The 15,666-nt window shown below is 70.1% G+C and overlaps 1 long non-coding RNA gene across 1 annotated transcript in view; it reads right to left on the bottom strand.

Moving 5' to 3' along the window:
• Positions 1 to 2,458, bottom strand: part of LOC140411764 (uncharacterized) — a 31,363-nt gene extending 28,905 nt beyond the window's left edge. The window contains exon 1 of the long non-coding RNA XR_011940999.1: positions 2,391 to 2,458. This is a non-coding gene — a long non-coding RNA (uncharacterized lncRNA). The remainder of the gene's footprint in view (positions 1 to 2,390) is intronic.
• Positions 2,459 to 15,666: the final 13,208 nt, after the last annotated feature.

Here is a 15,666-nt window from a genome sequence, read left to right as displayed (position 1 = left end):
AGTGTGGGGTCAGTGTGAGACCGGGGGTCAATGTGGGGTCAGTGTGACACCGGGAGGTCAGTGTGGGGTCAGTGTGACACCGGGAGGTCAGTGTGGGGTCAGTGTGAGACCGGGAGGTCAATGTGGGGTCAGTGTGAGACCCGGGGTCAGTGTGAGACCGGGGTCAGTGTGGGGTCAGTGTGAGACCGGGGTCAGTGTGGGGTCAGTGTGAGACCGGGGTCAGTGTGGGGTCAGTGTGACACCGGGGGTCAATGTGGGGTCAGTGTGAGACCGGGGGTCAATGTGACACCAGGAGGTCAGTGTGGGGTCAGTGTGAGACCGGGGTCAGTGTGGGGTCAGTGTGAGACCGGGGGTCAATGTGGGGTCAGTGTGACACCAGGAAGTCAGTGTGGGGTCAGTGTGAGACCGGGGTCAGTATGGGGTCAGTGTGAGACCGGGGTCAGTGTGGGGTCAGTGTGAGACCGGGGTCAGTGTGGAGTCAGTGTGAGACCGGGGGTCAATGTGGGGTCAGTGTGACACCGGGAGGTCAGTGTGGGGTCAGTGTGACACCGGGAGGTCAGTGTGGGGTCAGTGTGAGACCGGGAGGTCAATGTGGGGTCAGTGTGAGACCGGGCTCAGTGTGGGGTCAGTGTGACACCGGGAGGTCAGTGTGGGGTCAGTGTGAGACCGGAAGGTCAGTGTGGGGTCAGTGTGACACGGGGTCAATGTGGGGTCAGTGTGGGGTCAGTGTGACACGGGGTCAGTGTGGGGTCAGTGTGAGACCGGGCTCAGTGTGGGGTCAGTGTGAGACCGGGCTCAGTGTGGGGTCAGTGTGACACCGGGAGGTCAGTGTGGGGTCAGTGTGAGACCGGGAGGTCAGTGTGGGGTCAGTGTGACACGGGGTCAGTGTGGGGTCAGTGTGAGACCGGGCTCAGTGTGGGGTCAGTGTGAGACCGGGCTCAGTGTGGGTCAGTGTGAGACCGGGGTCAGTGTGGGGTCAGTGTGGGGTCAGTGTGACACCGGGGGTCAGTGTGGGGTCAGTGTGAGACCGGGGGTCAGTGTGGGGTCAGTGTGAGACCGGGGGTCAGTGTGGGGTCAGTGTGACACCGGGGGTCAGTGTGGGGTCAGCGTGACACCGGGGTCAGTGTGGAGTCAGTGTGACACCGGGAGGTCAGTGTGGGGTCAGTGTGACACCGGGAGGTCAGTGTGGGGTCAGTGTGACACGGGGTCAATGTGGGGTCAGTATGACACCGGGGTCAGTGTGGGGTCAGTGTGACACCGGGGGTCAGTGTGGGGTCAGTGTGAGACCGGGGATCAGTGTGGGGTCAGTGTGACACCGGGGGTCAGTGTGGGGTCAGTGTGACAACGGGAGGTCAGTGTGCGGTTAGTGTGACACCGGGGTCAGTGTGACACCGGGGTCAGTGTGGGGTCAGTGTGACACCGGGGGTCAGTGTGGGGTCAGTGAGACACCGGGAGGTCAGTGTGGGGTCAGTGTGACACCAGGGGTCAGTGTGGGGTCAGTGTGACACTGGGAGGTCAGTGTGGGGTCAGTGTGACACTGGGAGATCAGTGTACGGTCAGTGTGACACCGGGAGGTCAGTGTGGGGTCAGTGTGAGACCGGGGTCAGTGCGGGGTCAGTGTGACACCGGGGGGGTCAGTGTGGGGTCAGTGTGAGACTGGGGGTCAGTGTGGGGTCAGTGTGAGACCGGGATGTCAGTGTGGGGTCAATGTGACACCGGGGGTCAGTGTGGGGTCAGTGTGACACCGGGAGGTCAGTGTGGGGTCAGTGTGACACCGGGGGTCAGTGTGGGGTCAGTGTGACACCGGGAGGTTAGTGCGGGGTCAGTGTGAGACTGGGGGTCAGTGTGGGGTCAGTGTGACGCCGGGAGGTCAGTGTGGGGTCAGGGTGACACCGGGAGATCAGTGTGGGGTCAGTGTGACACCGGGAGGTCAGTGTGGGGTCAGTGTGACACCGGGGTCAGTGTGGGGTCAGTATGACACCGGGAGGTCAGTGTGGGGTCAGTATGACACCGGAAGGTCAGTGTGGGGTCAGTGTGAGACTGGGGGTCAGTGTGACACCGGGGTCAATGTGGGGTCAGTGTGAGACCGGGGGTCAATGTGGGGTCAGTCTGACACCGGGGTCAATGTGGGGTCAGTGTGAGACCGGGGTCAGTGTGGGGTCAGTGTGAGACCGGGGTCAGTGTGGGGTCAGTGTGAGACCGGGGGTCAATGTGGGGTCAGTGTGACACCGGGGGGGTCAGTGTGGGGTCAGTGTGAGACCGGGGTCAGTGTGAGACCGGGGTCAGTGTGGGGTCAGCGTGACACCGGGGTCAATGTGGGGTCAGTGTGACACCCGGGGTCAGGGTGGGGTCAGTTGAAAGGAGGGGTATTTTGGGGCTTTGGAACTCACCTCACCAGCAAGCTGGGAGAACATGGCCTTGAAACCGTCATCAACATCATCCTCCGTCAGCTCACCCTGAAATAGAACAGAGAGGGGACAGAGCGAGAGGGTCAGAGCGAGAGGGTCAGAGCGAGAGGGTCAGAGCGAGAGGGTCAGAGCGAGGGGGGGTCAGAGCGAGAGGGTCAGAGCGAGAGGGTCAGAGCGAGAGGGTCAGAGCGAGCGGGTCAGAGCGAGAGGGTCAGAGCGAGAGGGGGTCAGAGCGAGAGGGGGTCAGAGCGAGAGGGGGTCAGAGCGAGAGGGGGTCAGAGCGAGAGGGTCAGAGCGAGGGGGTGTCAGAGCGAGATGGTCAGAGCGAGAGGGTCAGAGCGAGAGGGTCAGAGCGAGGGGGGGTCAGAGCGAGAGAGTCAGAATGAGAAGGGGTCAGAGCGAGAGGGGGTCAGAGCGAGAGGGTCAGAGCGAGGGGGGGTCAGAGCGAGGGGGTCAGAGCGAGAGGGATAGAGCGAGGGGGGGTCAGAGCGAGAGGGTCAGAGCGAGGGGGGGTCAGAGCGAGGGGGGGTCAGAGCGAGGGGGTCAGAGCGAGGGGGTCAGAGCGAGGGGGTCAGAGCGAGGGGGTCAGAGCGAGAGGGTCAGAGCGAGGGGGGGTCAGAGCGAGAGGGTCAGAGCGAGGGGGGGTCAGAGCGAGGGGGGGTCAGAGCGAGGGGGGGTCAGAGCGAGGGGGGGTCAGAGCGAGGGGGTCAGAGCGAGGGGGTCAGAGCGAGAGGGTCAGAGCGAGAGGGTCAGAACGAGAGGGTCAGAGAGAGAGGGGGGGTCAGAGCGAGAGGGTCAGAGCGAGGGGGGGTCAGAGCGAGGGGGGGTCAGAGCGAGAGGGTCAGAGCGAGGGGGGGTCAGAGCGAGAGGGGGGTCTGAGCGAGAGGGGGATCAGAGCGAGAGGGGGGTCAGAGCAAGAGGGTCAGAGAGAGAGGGGGGGGGTCAGAGCGAGAGGGGGTCAGAGCGAGTGGGGAGGTCAGAGCGAGGGGGGGTCAGAGCGAGAGGGGGTCAGAGCGAGGGGGGTGGTCAGAGCGATAGGGGGTCAGAGCGAGAGGGGGGTCAGAGCGAGAGGGGGGTCAGAGCGAGAGGGTCAGAGAGAGAGGGGGGGGTCAGAGCGAGAGGGGGTCAGAGCGAGTGGGGAGGTCAGAGCGAGGGGGGGTCAGAGCGAGAGGGGGTCAGAGCGAGGGGGGTGGTCAGAGCGAGAGGGGGTCAGAGCGAGGGGGGGGGTCAGAGCAAGAGGGGGGGTCAGAGCGAGAGGGGGTCAGAGCGAGTGGGGAGGTCAGAGCGAGAGGGGGGTCAGAGCGAGAGGGGGGTCAGAGCGAGGGGGGTGGTCAGAGCGAGAGGGGGGTCAGAGCGAGAGGGGGTCAGAGCGAGGGGGGTGGTCAGAGCGAGAGGGGGTCAGAGCGAGGGGGGGGTCAGAGCAAGAGGGGGGGTCAGAGCGAGAGGGGGTCAGAGCGAGAGGGGGGTCAGAGCGAGGGGGGGGTCAGAGCGAGAGGGGGGTCAGAGTGAGGGGGGTGGTCAGAGCGAGAGGGGAGGTCAGAGCGAGGGGGGGGTCAGAGCGAGAGGGGGTCAGAGCGAGAGGGGAGGTCAGAGCGAGGGGGGGGTCAGAGCGAGAGGGGGTCAGAGCGAGGGGGGGGCGTCAGAGCGAGAGGGGGTCAGAGCGAGGGGGGGCAGAGTGAGGGGGGTGGTCAGAGCGAGAGGGGGTCAGAGCGAGGGGGTCAGAGCGAGGGGGGTGTCAGAGCGAGAGGGGGGGTCAGAGTGAGGGGGGTGGTCAGAGCGAGAGGGGGTCAGAGCGAGAGGGGGGTCAGAGCGAGGGGGGGCAGAGTGAGGGGGGTGGTCAGAGCGAGAGGGGGTCAGAGCGAGAGGGTCAGAGCGAGAGGGTCAGAGCGAGAGGGGGTGTCAGAGCGAGAGGGGGGTCAGAGCGAGGGGGGGCAGAGTGAGGGGGGTGGTCAGAGCGAGAGGGGGTCAGAGCGAGGGGGTCAGAGCGAGGGGGGTGTCAGAGCGAGAGGGGGGGTCAGAGTGAGGGGGGTGGTCAGAGCGAGAGGGGGTCAGAGCGAGAGGGGGGTCAGAGCGAGGGGGGGCAGAGTGAGGGGGGTGGTCAGAGCGAGAGGGGGTCAGAGCGAGAGGGTCAGAGCGAGAGGGTCAGAGCGAGGGGGGGGGTCAGAGCGAGGGGGAAGTCAGAGCGAGAGGGGGGGGTCAGAGCGAGAGGGGGGTCAGAGCGAGGGGGGGGGCAGAGCGAGGGGGGTGGTCAGAGCGAGGGGGGTGGTCAGAGCGAGAGGGGGTCAGAGCGAGAGGGGGTCAGAGCGAGAGGGGGGTCAGAGCGAGGGGGGGGGCAGAGCGAGGGGGGTGGTCAGAGCGAGAGGGGGTCAGAGCGAGAGGGGGTCAGAGCGAGGGGGGGTCAGAGCGAGAGGGGGGTCAGAGCGAGAGGGGGGTCAGAGCGAGAGGGGGTCAGAGCGAGGGGGGTGTCAGAGCGAGGGGGGGGGTCAGAGCGAGGGGGGGGTCAGAGCGAGAGGGGGTCAGAGCGAGAGGGGGGTCAGAGCGAGAGGGGGTCAGAGCGAGGGGGGTGTCAGAGCGAGGGGGGGGGTCAGAGCGAGAGGGGGGTCAGAGCGAGAGGGGGGGTCAGAGCGAGAGGGGGGTCAGAGCGAGGGGGGTCAGAGCGAGAGGGGGGGTCAGAGCGAGAGGGGGGTCAGAGTGAGGGGGGGTCAGAGCGAGGGGGGCTCAGAGCGAGAGGGGGGTCAGAGCGAGAGGGGGGGTCAGAGCGAGGGGGGGTCAGAGCGAGAGGGGGGTCAGAGCGAGGAGGGGGTCAGAGCGAGGGGGGGGTCAGAGCGAGAGGGGGTCAGAGCGAGAGGGGGGGTCAGAGCGAGGGGGGGGTCAGAGCGAGGGGGGGACAGAGCGAGAGGGGGGGTCAGAGCGAGAGGGGGGTCAGAGCGAGAGGGGGTCAGAGCGAGAGGGGGTCAGAGCGAGAGGGGGTCAGAGCGAGGGGGGGCAGAGCGAGGGGGGGCAGAGCGAGAGGGGGTCAGAGCGAGAGGGGGGTCAGAGCGAGGGGGGGGTCAGAGCGAGGGGGGGTCAGAGCGAGGGGGGGTCAGAGCGAGAGGGGGTCAGAGCGAGAGGGTCAGAGAGAGAGGGGGGGTCAGAGCGAGAGGGGGTCAGAGCGAGAGGGGGTCAGAGCGAGAGGGTCAGAGAGAGAGGGGGGGTCAGAGCGAGGGGGTCAGAGCGAGGGGGTCAGAGCGAGAGGGGGTCAGAGCGAGAGGGGGTCAGAGCGAGAGGGTCAGAGAGAGAGGGGGGGGTCAGAGCGAGAGGGGGGGGTCAGAGCGAGGGGGGGGGTCAGAGCGAGAGGGGGTCAGAGCGAGGGGGGGTCAGAGCGAGGGGGGGTCAGAGCGAGAGGGGGTCAGAGCGAGGGGGGGGTCAGAGCGCGAGGGGCGGTCAGAGCGAGAGGGGGGGTCAGAGCGAGAGGGGGGTCAGAGCGAGAGGGGGGGTCAGAGCGAGAGGGGGGGTCAGAGCGAGAGGGGGTCAGAGCGAGGGGGGGTCAGAGCGAGAGGGGGTCAGAGCGAGAGGGGGTCAGAGCGAGGGGGGGGTCAGAGCGAGAGGGGGTCAGAGCGAGGGGGGGGTCAGAGCGAGGAGGGGGTCAGAGCGAGAGGGGGTCAGAGCGAGAGGGGGTGGTCAGAGCGAGGGGGGGTCAGAGCGAGGGGGGGGTCAGAGCGAGGGGGGGGGTCAGAGCGAGAGGGGGGTCAGAGCGAGAGGGGGTCAGAGCGAGAGGGGGGGTCAGAGCGAGAGGGGGGTCAGAGCGAGGGGGGGTCAGAGCGAGAGGGGGTCAGAGCGAGAGGGGGTCAGAGCGAGAGGGGGGGTCAGAGCGAGAGGGGGGTCAGAGCGAGAGGGGGGTCAGAGCGAGAGGGGGGTCAGAGCGAGGGGGGGTCAGAGCGAGAGGGGGGTCAGAGCGAGAGGGGGGTCAGAGAGAGAGGGGGGGTCAGAGCGAGAGGGGGTCAGAGCGAGGGGGGGTCAGAGCGAGAGGGGCAGAGCGAGGGGGGGGTCAGAGCGAGGGGGGGGTCAGAGCGAGAGGGGGTCAGAGCGAGGGGGGGTCAGAGCGAGGGGGGGTCAGAGCGAGGGGGGGGTCAGAGCGAGAGGGGGGTCAGAGCGAGAGGGTGGTCAGAGCGAGAGGGGGGGTCAGAGCGAGGGGGGGTCAGAGCGAGAGGGGGTCAGAGCGAGAGGGGGTCAGAGCGAGAGGGGGTGGTCAGAGCGAGGGGGGGGTCAGAGCGAGAGGGGGTCAGAGCGAGAGGGGGGTCAGAGCGAGGGGGGGTCAGAGCGAGAGGGGGTCAGAGCGAGAGGGGGGTCAGAGCGAGAGGGGGGTCAGAGCGAGGCGGGGTCAGAGCGAGAGGGGGGTCAGAGCGAGAGGGTCAGAGCGAGGGGGGGGTCAGAGCGAGAGGGGGTCAGAGCGAGAGGGTCAGAGCGAGGGGGGGGTCAGAGCGAGAGGGGGGTCAGAGCGAGAGGGTCAGAGCGAGGGGGGGGTCAGAGCGAGAGGGGGTCAGAGCGAGGGGAGGTCAGAGCGAGGCGGGGTCAGAGCGAGGGGGTCAGAGCGAGGGGGGGGTCAGAGCGAGAGGGGGTCAGAGCGAGGGGAGGTCAGAGCGAGGCGGGGTCAGAGCGAGGGGGTCAGAGCGAGGGGGGGGTCAGAGCGAGAGGGGGTCAGAGCGAGAGGGTCAGAGCGAGAGGGGGTCAGAGCAAGGGGGGGGTCAGAGCGAGAGGGGGTCAGAGCGAGGGGGTCAGAGCGAGGGGGGGGTCAGAGCGAGAGGGGGTCAGAGCGAGGGGAGGTCAGAGCGAGGCGGGGTCAGAGCGAGAGGGGGTCAGAGCGAGAGGGGGTCAGAGCGAGGGGGGGTCAGAGCGAGGGGGGGGTCAGAGCGAGGGGAGGTCAGAGCGAGAGGGGGGTCAGAGCGAGGGGGGGTCAGAGCGAGAGGGGGTCAGAGCGAGAGGGGGGTCAGAGCGAGAGGGGGGTCAGAGCGAGAGGGGGGGGTCAGAGCGAGGGGGGGTCAGAGCGAGAGGGGGGGTCAGAGCGAGAGGGGGGTCAGAGCGAGAGGGGGTCAGAGCGAGGGGAGGTCAGAGCGAGAGGGGGTCAGAGCGAGGGGGGTCAGAGCGAGAGGGGGTCAGAGCGAGAGGGGGGGCAGAGCGAGGGGGGGCAGAGTGAGGGGGGGGTCAGAGCGAGAGGGGGCCAGAGCGAGAGGGGGGGCAGAGCGAGGGGGGGCGTCAGAGCGAGAGGGGGGGTCAGAGCGAGGGGGGGGTCAGAGCGAGGGGGGGGTCAGAGCGAGAGGGGGGTCAGAGCGAGAGGGGGGTCAGAGCGAGAGGGGGGTCAGAGCGAGAGGGGGGGGTCAGAGCGAGGGGGGGTCAGAGCGAGAGGGGGGGTCAGAGCGAGAGGGGGGTCAGAGCGAGAGGGGGTCAGAGCGAGGGGAGGTCAGAGCGAGAGGGGGTCAGAGCGAGGGGGGGTCAGAGCGAGAGGGGGTCAGAGCGAGAGGGGGGGCAGAGCGAGGGGGGGCAGAGTGAGGGGGGGGTCAGAGCGAGAGGGGGGGCAGAGCGAGGGGGGGCGTCAGAGCGAGAGGGGGGGTCAGAGCGAGGGGGGGTCAGAGCGAGGGGGGGCGTCAGAGCGAGAGGGGGTCAGAGCGAGGGGGGGCAGAGTGAGGGGGGGGTCAGAGCGAGGGGGGGGTCAGAGCGAGAGGGGGGTCAGAGCGAGAGGGGGTCAGAGCGAGGGGGGGGTCAGAGCGAGAGGGGGTCAGAGCGAGGGGGGGGTCAGAGCGAGAGGGGGTCAGAGCGAGGGGGGGTCAGAGCGAGAGGGGGTCAGAGCGAGAGGGGGGTCAGAGCGAGAGGGGGGTCAGAGCGAGAGGGGGTCAGAGCGAGAGGGGGTCAGAGCGAGGGGAGGTCAGAGCGAGAGGGGGTCAGAGCGAGAGGGGGTCAGAGCGAGGGGGGGTCAGAGCGAGGGGGGGGTCAGAGCGAGGGGGTCAGAGCGAGAGGGGGAGTCAGAGCGAGGGGGGGGTCAGAGCGAGGGGGGGGTCAGAGCGAGAGGGGGTCAGAGCGAGAGGGGGGGTCAGAGAGAGAGGGGGGGGTCAGAGCGAGGGGGGGGTCAGAGCGAGAGGGGGTCAGAGCGAGGGGGGTGGTCAGAGCGAGAGGGGGTCAGAGCGAGAGGTGGGGTCAGAGCGAGAGAGGGGGTCAGAGCGAGAGGGGGGGTCAGAGCGAGAGGGGGGTCAGAGCGAGAGGGGGGTCAGAGCGAGGGGGGGTGAGCGAGGCGGGGTCAGAGCGAGAGGGGGTCAGAGCGAGAGGGGGTCAGAGCGAGAGGGGGTCAGAGCGAGGGGGGCAGAGCGAGGCGGGGTCAGAGCGAGAGGGGGGTCAGAGCGAGAGGGGGGGGCAGAGCGAGGGGGGGCGTCAGAGCGAGAGGGGGGGTCAGAGTGAGGGGGGGGTCAGAGCGAGAGGGGGGGTCAGAGCGAGAGGGGGGTCAGAGCGAGAGGGGGTCAGAGCGAGGGGGGGGTCAGAGCGAGAGGGGGTCAGAGCGAGGGGGGGGTCAGAGCGAGAGGGGGGTCAGAGCGAGGGGGTCAGAGCGAGGGGGTCAGAGCGAGAGGGGGGTCAGAGCGAGAGGGGGGTCAGAGCGAGAGGGTCAGAGCGAGAGGGGGGTCAGAGCGAGGGGGGGTCAGAGCGAGAGGGGGGGTCAGAGCGAGAAGGGGGGTCAGAGCGAGAGGGGGGGTCAGAGCGAGAGGGGGGGTCAGAGCGAGGGGGGGTCAGAGCGAGAGGGGGTCAGAGCGAGAGGGTCAGAGCGAGAGGGGGGTCAGAGCGAGAGGGGGTCAGAGCGAGGGGGGGGTCAGAGCGAGAGGGGGTCAGAGCGAGAGGGTCAGAGCGAGAGGGGGTCAGTGCGAGAGGGGGGTCAGAGCGAGGGGGGGGGTCAGAGCGAGGGGGGGTCAGAGCGAGAGGGGGGTCAGAGCGAGAGGGGGGGTCAGAGCGAGGGGGGGTCAGAGCGAGGGGGGGGTCAGAGCGAGAGGGGGGGGTCAGAGCGAGGGGGGAGTCAGAGCGAGGGGGGGGTCAGAGCGAGAGGGGGGTCAGAGCGAGGGGGGGGTCAGAGCGAGGGGGGGTCAGAGCGAGAGGGGGGGTCAGAGCGAGGGGGGGGGTCAGAGCGAGGGGGGGTCAGAGCGAGTGGGGGGTCAGAGCGAGGGGGGGGGTCAGAGCGAGAGGGGGGGGTCAGAGCGAGGGGGAGTCAGAGCGAGGGGGGGGTCAGAGCGAGAGGGGGGGTCAGAGCGAGGGGGGGTCAGAGCGAGGGGGGGTCAGAGCGAGAGGGGGGGGTCAGAGCGAGGGGGAGTCAGAGCGAGGGGGGGGTCAGAGCGAGAGGGGGGTCAGAGCGAGGGGGGGGGGTCAGAGCGAGGGGGGGGTCAGAGCGAGAGGGGGGTCAGAGCGAGGGGGGGTCAGAGCGAGAGGGGGGGTCAGAGCGAGTGGGGGGTCAGAGCGAGAGGGGGGTCAGAGCGAGAGGGGGGGTCAGAGCGAGAGGGGGTCAGAGCGAGAGGGGGTCAGAGCGAGGGGGTGGTCAGAGCAAGAGGGGGGGTCAGAGCGAGAGGGGGGGCAGAGCGAGGGGGGGGTCAGAGCGAGAGGGGGGGGTCAGAGCGAGAGGGGGGTCAGAGCGAGAGGGGGGTCAGAGCGAGAGGGGGGTCAGAGCGAGAGGTGGGGGTCAGAGCGAGGGGAGGTCAGAGCGAGAGGGGGGTCAGAGCGAGAGGGGGTCAGAGCGAGGGGGGGTCAGAGCGAGAGGGGGGGTCAGAGCGAGAGGGGGGGTCAGAGCGAGGGGGGGGTCAGAGCGAGAGGGGGGGGTCAGGGCGAGAGGGGGGTCAGAGCGAGGGGGGGGTCAGAGCGAGAGGGGGGTCAGAGCGAGAGGGGGGGTCAGAGCGAGAGGGGGGTCAGAGCGAGAGGGGGGGTCAGGGCGAGAGGGGGGTCAGGGCGAGAGGGGGGTCAGAGCGAGGGGGGGGTCAGAGCGAGGGGAGGTCAGAGCGAGGGGGGTCAGAGCGAGAGGGGGTCAGAGCGAGAGGGGGGTCAGAGCGAGGGGGTGTCAGAGCGAGAGGGGGTCAGAGCGAGAGGGGGTCAGAGCGAGAGGGGGTCAGAGCGAGGGGAGGTCAGAGCGAGAGGGGGGTCAGAGCGAGAGGGGGGTCAGAGCGAGAGGGGGGTCAGAGCGAGAGGGGGGTCAGAGCGAGAGGGGGGTCAGAGCGAGAGGGGGGTCAGAGCGAGAGGGGGGGTCAGAGCGAGGGGGGTCAGAGCGAGGGGGGTCAGAGCGAGAGGGGGGTCAGAGCGAGAGGGGGGTCAGAGCGAGAGGGGGGGTCAGAGCGAGGGGGGGTCAGAGCGAGGGGGGGTCAGAGCGAGAGGGGGTCAGAGCGAGAGGGGGGTCAGAGCGAGAGGGGGGGTCAGAGCGAGGGGGGGTCAGAGCGAGGGGAGGTCAGAGCGAGAGGGGGGTCAGAGCGAGGAGGGGGGTCAGAGCGAGAGGGGGGGTCAGAGCGAGGGGGGGTCAGAGCGAGAGGGGGGTCAGAGCGAGAGGGGGGGTCAGAGCGAGGGGGGGGTCAGAGCGAGAGGGGGGTCAGAGCGAGAGGGGGGTCAGAGCGAGAGGGGGGGCAGAGCGAGAGGGGGGTCAGAGCGAGGGGGGGCTCAGAGCGAGAGGGGGGTCAGAGCGAGGGGGGGTCAGAGCGAGAGGGGGGTCAGAGCGAGGGGGGGTCAGAGCGAGGGGGGGGTCAGAGCGAGAGGGGGGTCAGAGCGAGTGGGGGGTCAGAGCGAGAGGGGGGGTCAGAGCGAGGGGGGGTCAGAGCGAGAGGGGGGGTCAGAGCGAGGGGGGGGTCAGAGCGAGAGGGGGGGTCAGAGCGAGAGGGGGGATCAGAGCGAGAGGGGGGTCAGAGCGAGGGGGGGTCAGAGCGAGGGGGGGGTCAGAGCGAGAGGGGGTCAGAGCGAGAGGGGGTCAGAGCGAGGGGGGGGGTCAGAGCGAGGGGGGGGTCAGAGCGAGAGGGGGGGTCAGAGCGAGGGGGGGGGTCAGAGCGAGTGGGGGGTCAGAGCGAGGGGGGGGTCAGAGCGAGAGGGGGTCAGAGCGAGGGGGGGGTCAGAGCGAGAGGGGGGGTCAGAGCGAGAGGGGGGGTCAGAGCGAGAGGGGGGGTCAGAGCGAGAGGGGGGTCAGAGCGAGAGGGGGGTCAGAGCGAGAGGGGGTCAGAGCGAGAGGGGGTCAGAGCGAGGGGGGGTCAGAGCGAGAGGGTCAGAGCGAGGGGGGGGGTCAGAGCGAGTGGGGGGTCAGAGCGAGGGGGGGGTCAGAGCGAGAGGGGGTCAGAGCGAGGGGGGGGGTCAGAGCGAGTGGGGGGTCAGAGCGAGGGGGGGGTCAGAGCGAGAGGGGGGGTCAGAGCGAGAGGGGGGTCAGAGCGAGGGGGGGGTCAGAGCGAGAGGGGGGTCAGAGCGAGAGGGGGGTCAGAGCGAGGGGGGGGGTCAGAGCGAGAGGGGCAGAGCGAGAGGGGTCAGAGCGAGAGGGGGTCAGAGCGAGGGGGGGGTCAGAGCGAGAGGGGGGTCAGAGCGAGAGGGGGTCAGAGCGAGAGGGGGGTCAGAGCGAGGGGGGGGTCAGAGCGAGAGGGGGTCAGAGCGAGAGGGGGGTCAGTGCGAGAGGGGGTCAGAGCGAGGGGGGGGTCAGAGCGAGAGGGGGGTCAGAGCGAGAGGGGGGTCAGAGCGAGAGGGGGGTCAGAGCGAGGGGGGGGTCAGAGCGAGAGGGGGGGTCAGAGCGAGAGGGGGGTCAGAGCGAGAGGGGGGGTCAGGGCGAGAGGGGGGTCAGAGCGAGGGGGGGGGGTCAGAGCGAGAGGGGGTTCAGAGCGAGAGGGGGGGTCAGAGCGAGAGGGGGGTCAGAGCGAGAGGGGGGTCAGAGCGAGAGGGGGGTCAGAGCGAGAGGGGGTCAGAGCGAGAGGGGGGTCAGAGCGAGAGGGGGGGTCAGGGCGAGAGGGGGGTCAGAGCGAGGGGGGGGGTCAGAGCGAGAGGGGGTCAGAGCGAGAGGGGGTCAGAGCGAGGGGAGGTCAGAGCGAGAGGGGGGTCAGAGCGAGAGGGGGGGTCAGAGCGAGTGGGGGGTCAGAGCGAGAGGGGGGGTCAGAGCGAGAGGGGGGTCAGAGCGAGAGGGGGGGTCAGAGCGAGAGGGGGATCAGAGCGAGAGGGGGGTCAGAGCGAGGGGGGGGTCAGAGCGAGAGGGGGGGGGTCAGGGCGAGAGGGGGGTCAGAGCGAGGGGGGGGGGTCAGAGCGAGAGGGGGGTCAGAGCGAGAGGGGGGTCAGAGCGAGAGGGGGGTCAGAGCGAGAGGGGGGTCAGAGCGAGAGGGGGGGTCAGAGCGAGAGGGGGGTCAGAGCGAGAGGGGGGGGTCAGGGCGAGAGGGGGGTCAGAGCGAGGGGGGGGTCAGAGCGAGAGGGGGTGGTCAGAGCGAGGGGGGGGTCAGAGTGAGAGGGGGTCAGAGCGAGGGGGGGTCAGAGCGAGGGGGGGGTCAGAGCGAGAGGGGGGTCAGAGTGAGAGGGGATCAGAGCGAGAGGGGGGTCAGAGCGAGGGGGAGGTCAGAGCGAGAGGGGGGTCAGAGCGAGGGGGGTCAGAGCGAGGGGGGGGTCAGAGCGAGAGGGGGGGTCAGAGCGAGAGGGGGTCAGAGCGAGAGGGGGGTCAGAGCGAGAGGGGGTCAGAGCGAGAGGGGGGTCAGAGCGAGGGGGGGGTCAGAGCGAGGGGGGGGTCAGAGCGAGGGGGGGGTCAGAGCGAGGGGGGGGGTCAGAGCGAGAGGGGGGGTCAGAGCGAGAGGGGGGTCAGAGCGAGAGGGGGGTCAGAGCGAGGGGGGTCAGAGCGAGAGGGGGTCAGAGCGAGAGGGGGGGTCAGAGCGAGGGGGGGGTCAGAGCGAGAGGGGGGGGTCAGAGCGAGGGGGGGGGTCAGAGCGAGGGGGGTCAGAGTGAGGGGGGGGGTCAGAGCGAGAGGGGGGGTCAGAGCGAGGGGGGGGTCAGAGCGAGGGGGTGGTCAGAGCGAGGGGGGCGTCAGAGCGAGAGGGGGGTCAGAGTGAGAGGGGATCAGAGCGAGAGGGGGGTCAGAGCGAGAGGGGGTCAGAGCGAGAGGGGGGGTCAGAGCGAGAGGGGGGGGGGGGGGTCAGAGCGAGAGGGGGGGTCAGAGCGAGAGGGGGGTCAGAGCGAGAGGGGGGTCAGAGCGAGAGGGGGGGGTCAGAGCGAGGGGGGGTCAGAGCGAGGGGGGGGGTCAGTGCGAGGGGGGGTCAGAGCGAGAGGGGGTCAGAGCGAGAGGGGGTCAGAGCGAGAGGGGGGTCAGAGCGAGGGGGGGTCAGGGCGAGGGGGGGGGTCAGTGCGAGGGAGGGTCAGAGCGAGGGGGGGTCAGAGCGAGAGGGTCAGAGCGAGAGGGGGGTCAGAGCGAGGGGGGGGTCAGAGCGAGGGGGGGGTCAGAGCGAGGGGGGGGTCAGAGCGAGAGGGGGGGTCAGAGCGAGAGGGTCAGAGCAAGAGGGGGGTCAGAGCGAGAGGGGGGGGTCAGAGCGAGAGGGTCAGAGCGAGAGGGTCAGAGCGAGAGGGGGGGGTCAGAGCGAGGGGGGGGGTCAGAGCGAGAGGGTCAGAGCGAGAGGGGGGTCAGAGCGAGAGGGGGGGTCAGAGCGAGAGGGGGGGGTCAGAGCGAGACGGGGGTCAGAGCGAGGGGGGGGTCAGAGCGAGGGGGGGGTCAGAGCGAGGAGGGGTCAGAGCGAGAGGGGGTCAGAGCGAGGGGGGGGGGGTCAGAGCGAGAGGGGGTCAGAGCGAGAGGGTCAGAGCGAGAGGGTCAGAGCGAGAGGGGGTCAGAGCGAGAGGGGTCAGAGCGAGAGGGTCAGAGCGAGAGGGGGTCAGAGCGAGGGGGGGGTCAGAGCGAGGAGGGGTCAGAGCGAGAGGGTCAGAGCGAGGGGGGGGGGTCAGAGCGAGAGGGTCAGAGCGAGAGGGGGGGTCAGAGCGAGAGGGTCAGAGCGAGAGGGGGGGTCAGAGCGAGAGGGGGGTCAGAGCGAGGGGGGGGTCAGAGCGAGAGGGGGTCAGAGCGAGAGGGTGGTCAGAGCGAGAGGGTGGTCAGAGCGAGAGGGGGTCAGAGCGAGACGGGGGTCAGAGCGAGGGGGGGGTCAGAGCGAGAGGGGGTCAGAGCGAGAGGGGGTCAGAGCGAGAGGGGGGGTCAGAGCGAGGGGGCGGGGTCAGAGCGAGAGGGGGGTCAGAGCGAGAGGGGGTCAGAGCGAGAGGGGGGGTCAGAGCGAGAGGGGGGGTCAGAGCGAGGGGGGTCAGAGCGAGAGGGTGGTCAGAGCGAGAGGGGGGTCAGAGCGAGAGGGGGGGTCAGAGCGAGGCGGGGTCAGAGCGAGGGGGGGGTCAGAGCGAGAGGGTGGGTCAGAGCGAGAGGGGGTCAGAGCGAGAGGGGGTCAGAGCGAGAGGGTGGTCAGAGCGAGAGGGGGTCAGAGCGAGAGGGGGGGGGTCAGAGCGAGAGGGGGGGGTCAGAGCGAGGGGGGGGTCAGAGCGAGAGGGGGTCAGAGCGAGGGGGGGGTCAGAGCGAGGGGGCGGGGTCAGAGCGAGGGGGGGGTCAGAGCGAGAGGGGGGGTCAGAGCGAGGCGGGGGTCAGAGCGAGGGGGGGGTCAGAGCGAGAGGGGGTCAGAGCGAGAGGGGGGTCAGAGCGAGAGGGGGTCAGAGCGAGGGGGGGGTCAGAGCGAGAGGGGGGGTCAGAGCGAGGGGGGGGTCAGAGTGAGGGGGGGGTCAGAGCGAGAGGGGGGTCAGAGCGAGAGGGGGGGGTCAGAGCGAGGGGGGGGGTCAGAGCGAGAGGGGGTCAGAGCGAGAGGGGGGGTCAGAGCGAGAGGGGGGTCAGAGCGAGGGGGGGGTCAGAGCGAGGGGGCGGGGTCAGAGCGAGGGGGGGGTCAGAGCGAGAGGGGGGTCAGAGCGAGAGGGGGGGTCAGAGCGAGGGGGGGTCAGAGCGAGGGGGGGTCAGAGCGAGAGGGGGGGTCAGAGCGAGAGCGAGAGGGGGGGGTCAGAGCGAGGGGGGGTCAGAGCGAGGGGGGGGTCAGAGCGAGAGGGGGGTCAGAGCGAGGGGGGGGTCAGAGCGAGAGGGGGGTCAGAGCGAGGGGGAGGTCAGAGCGAGAGGGGGGGTCAGAGCGAGAGGGGGGGTCAGAGCGAGAGGGGGTCAGAGCGAGAGGGGGGGGTCAGAGCGAGAGGGGGGTCAGAGCGAGGGGTGGGGGGGGTCAGAGCGAGGGGAGGTCAGAGCGAGGGGGGGGGTCAGAGCGAGAGGGGGTCA

Source organism: Scyliorhinus torazame, chromosome 4 (assembly GCF_047496885.1).
Source record: "Scyliorhinus torazame isolate Kashiwa2021f chromosome 4, sScyTor2.1, whole genome shotgun sequence".
NCBI classification, from domain to species: Eukaryota; Metazoa; Chordata; class Chondrichthyes; order Carcharhiniformes; family Scyliorhinidae; genus Scyliorhinus; species Scyliorhinus torazame.
Note: the sequence above shows the minus strand (reverse complement) of the source record. Positions and strands in the feature narration are given on the sequence as shown.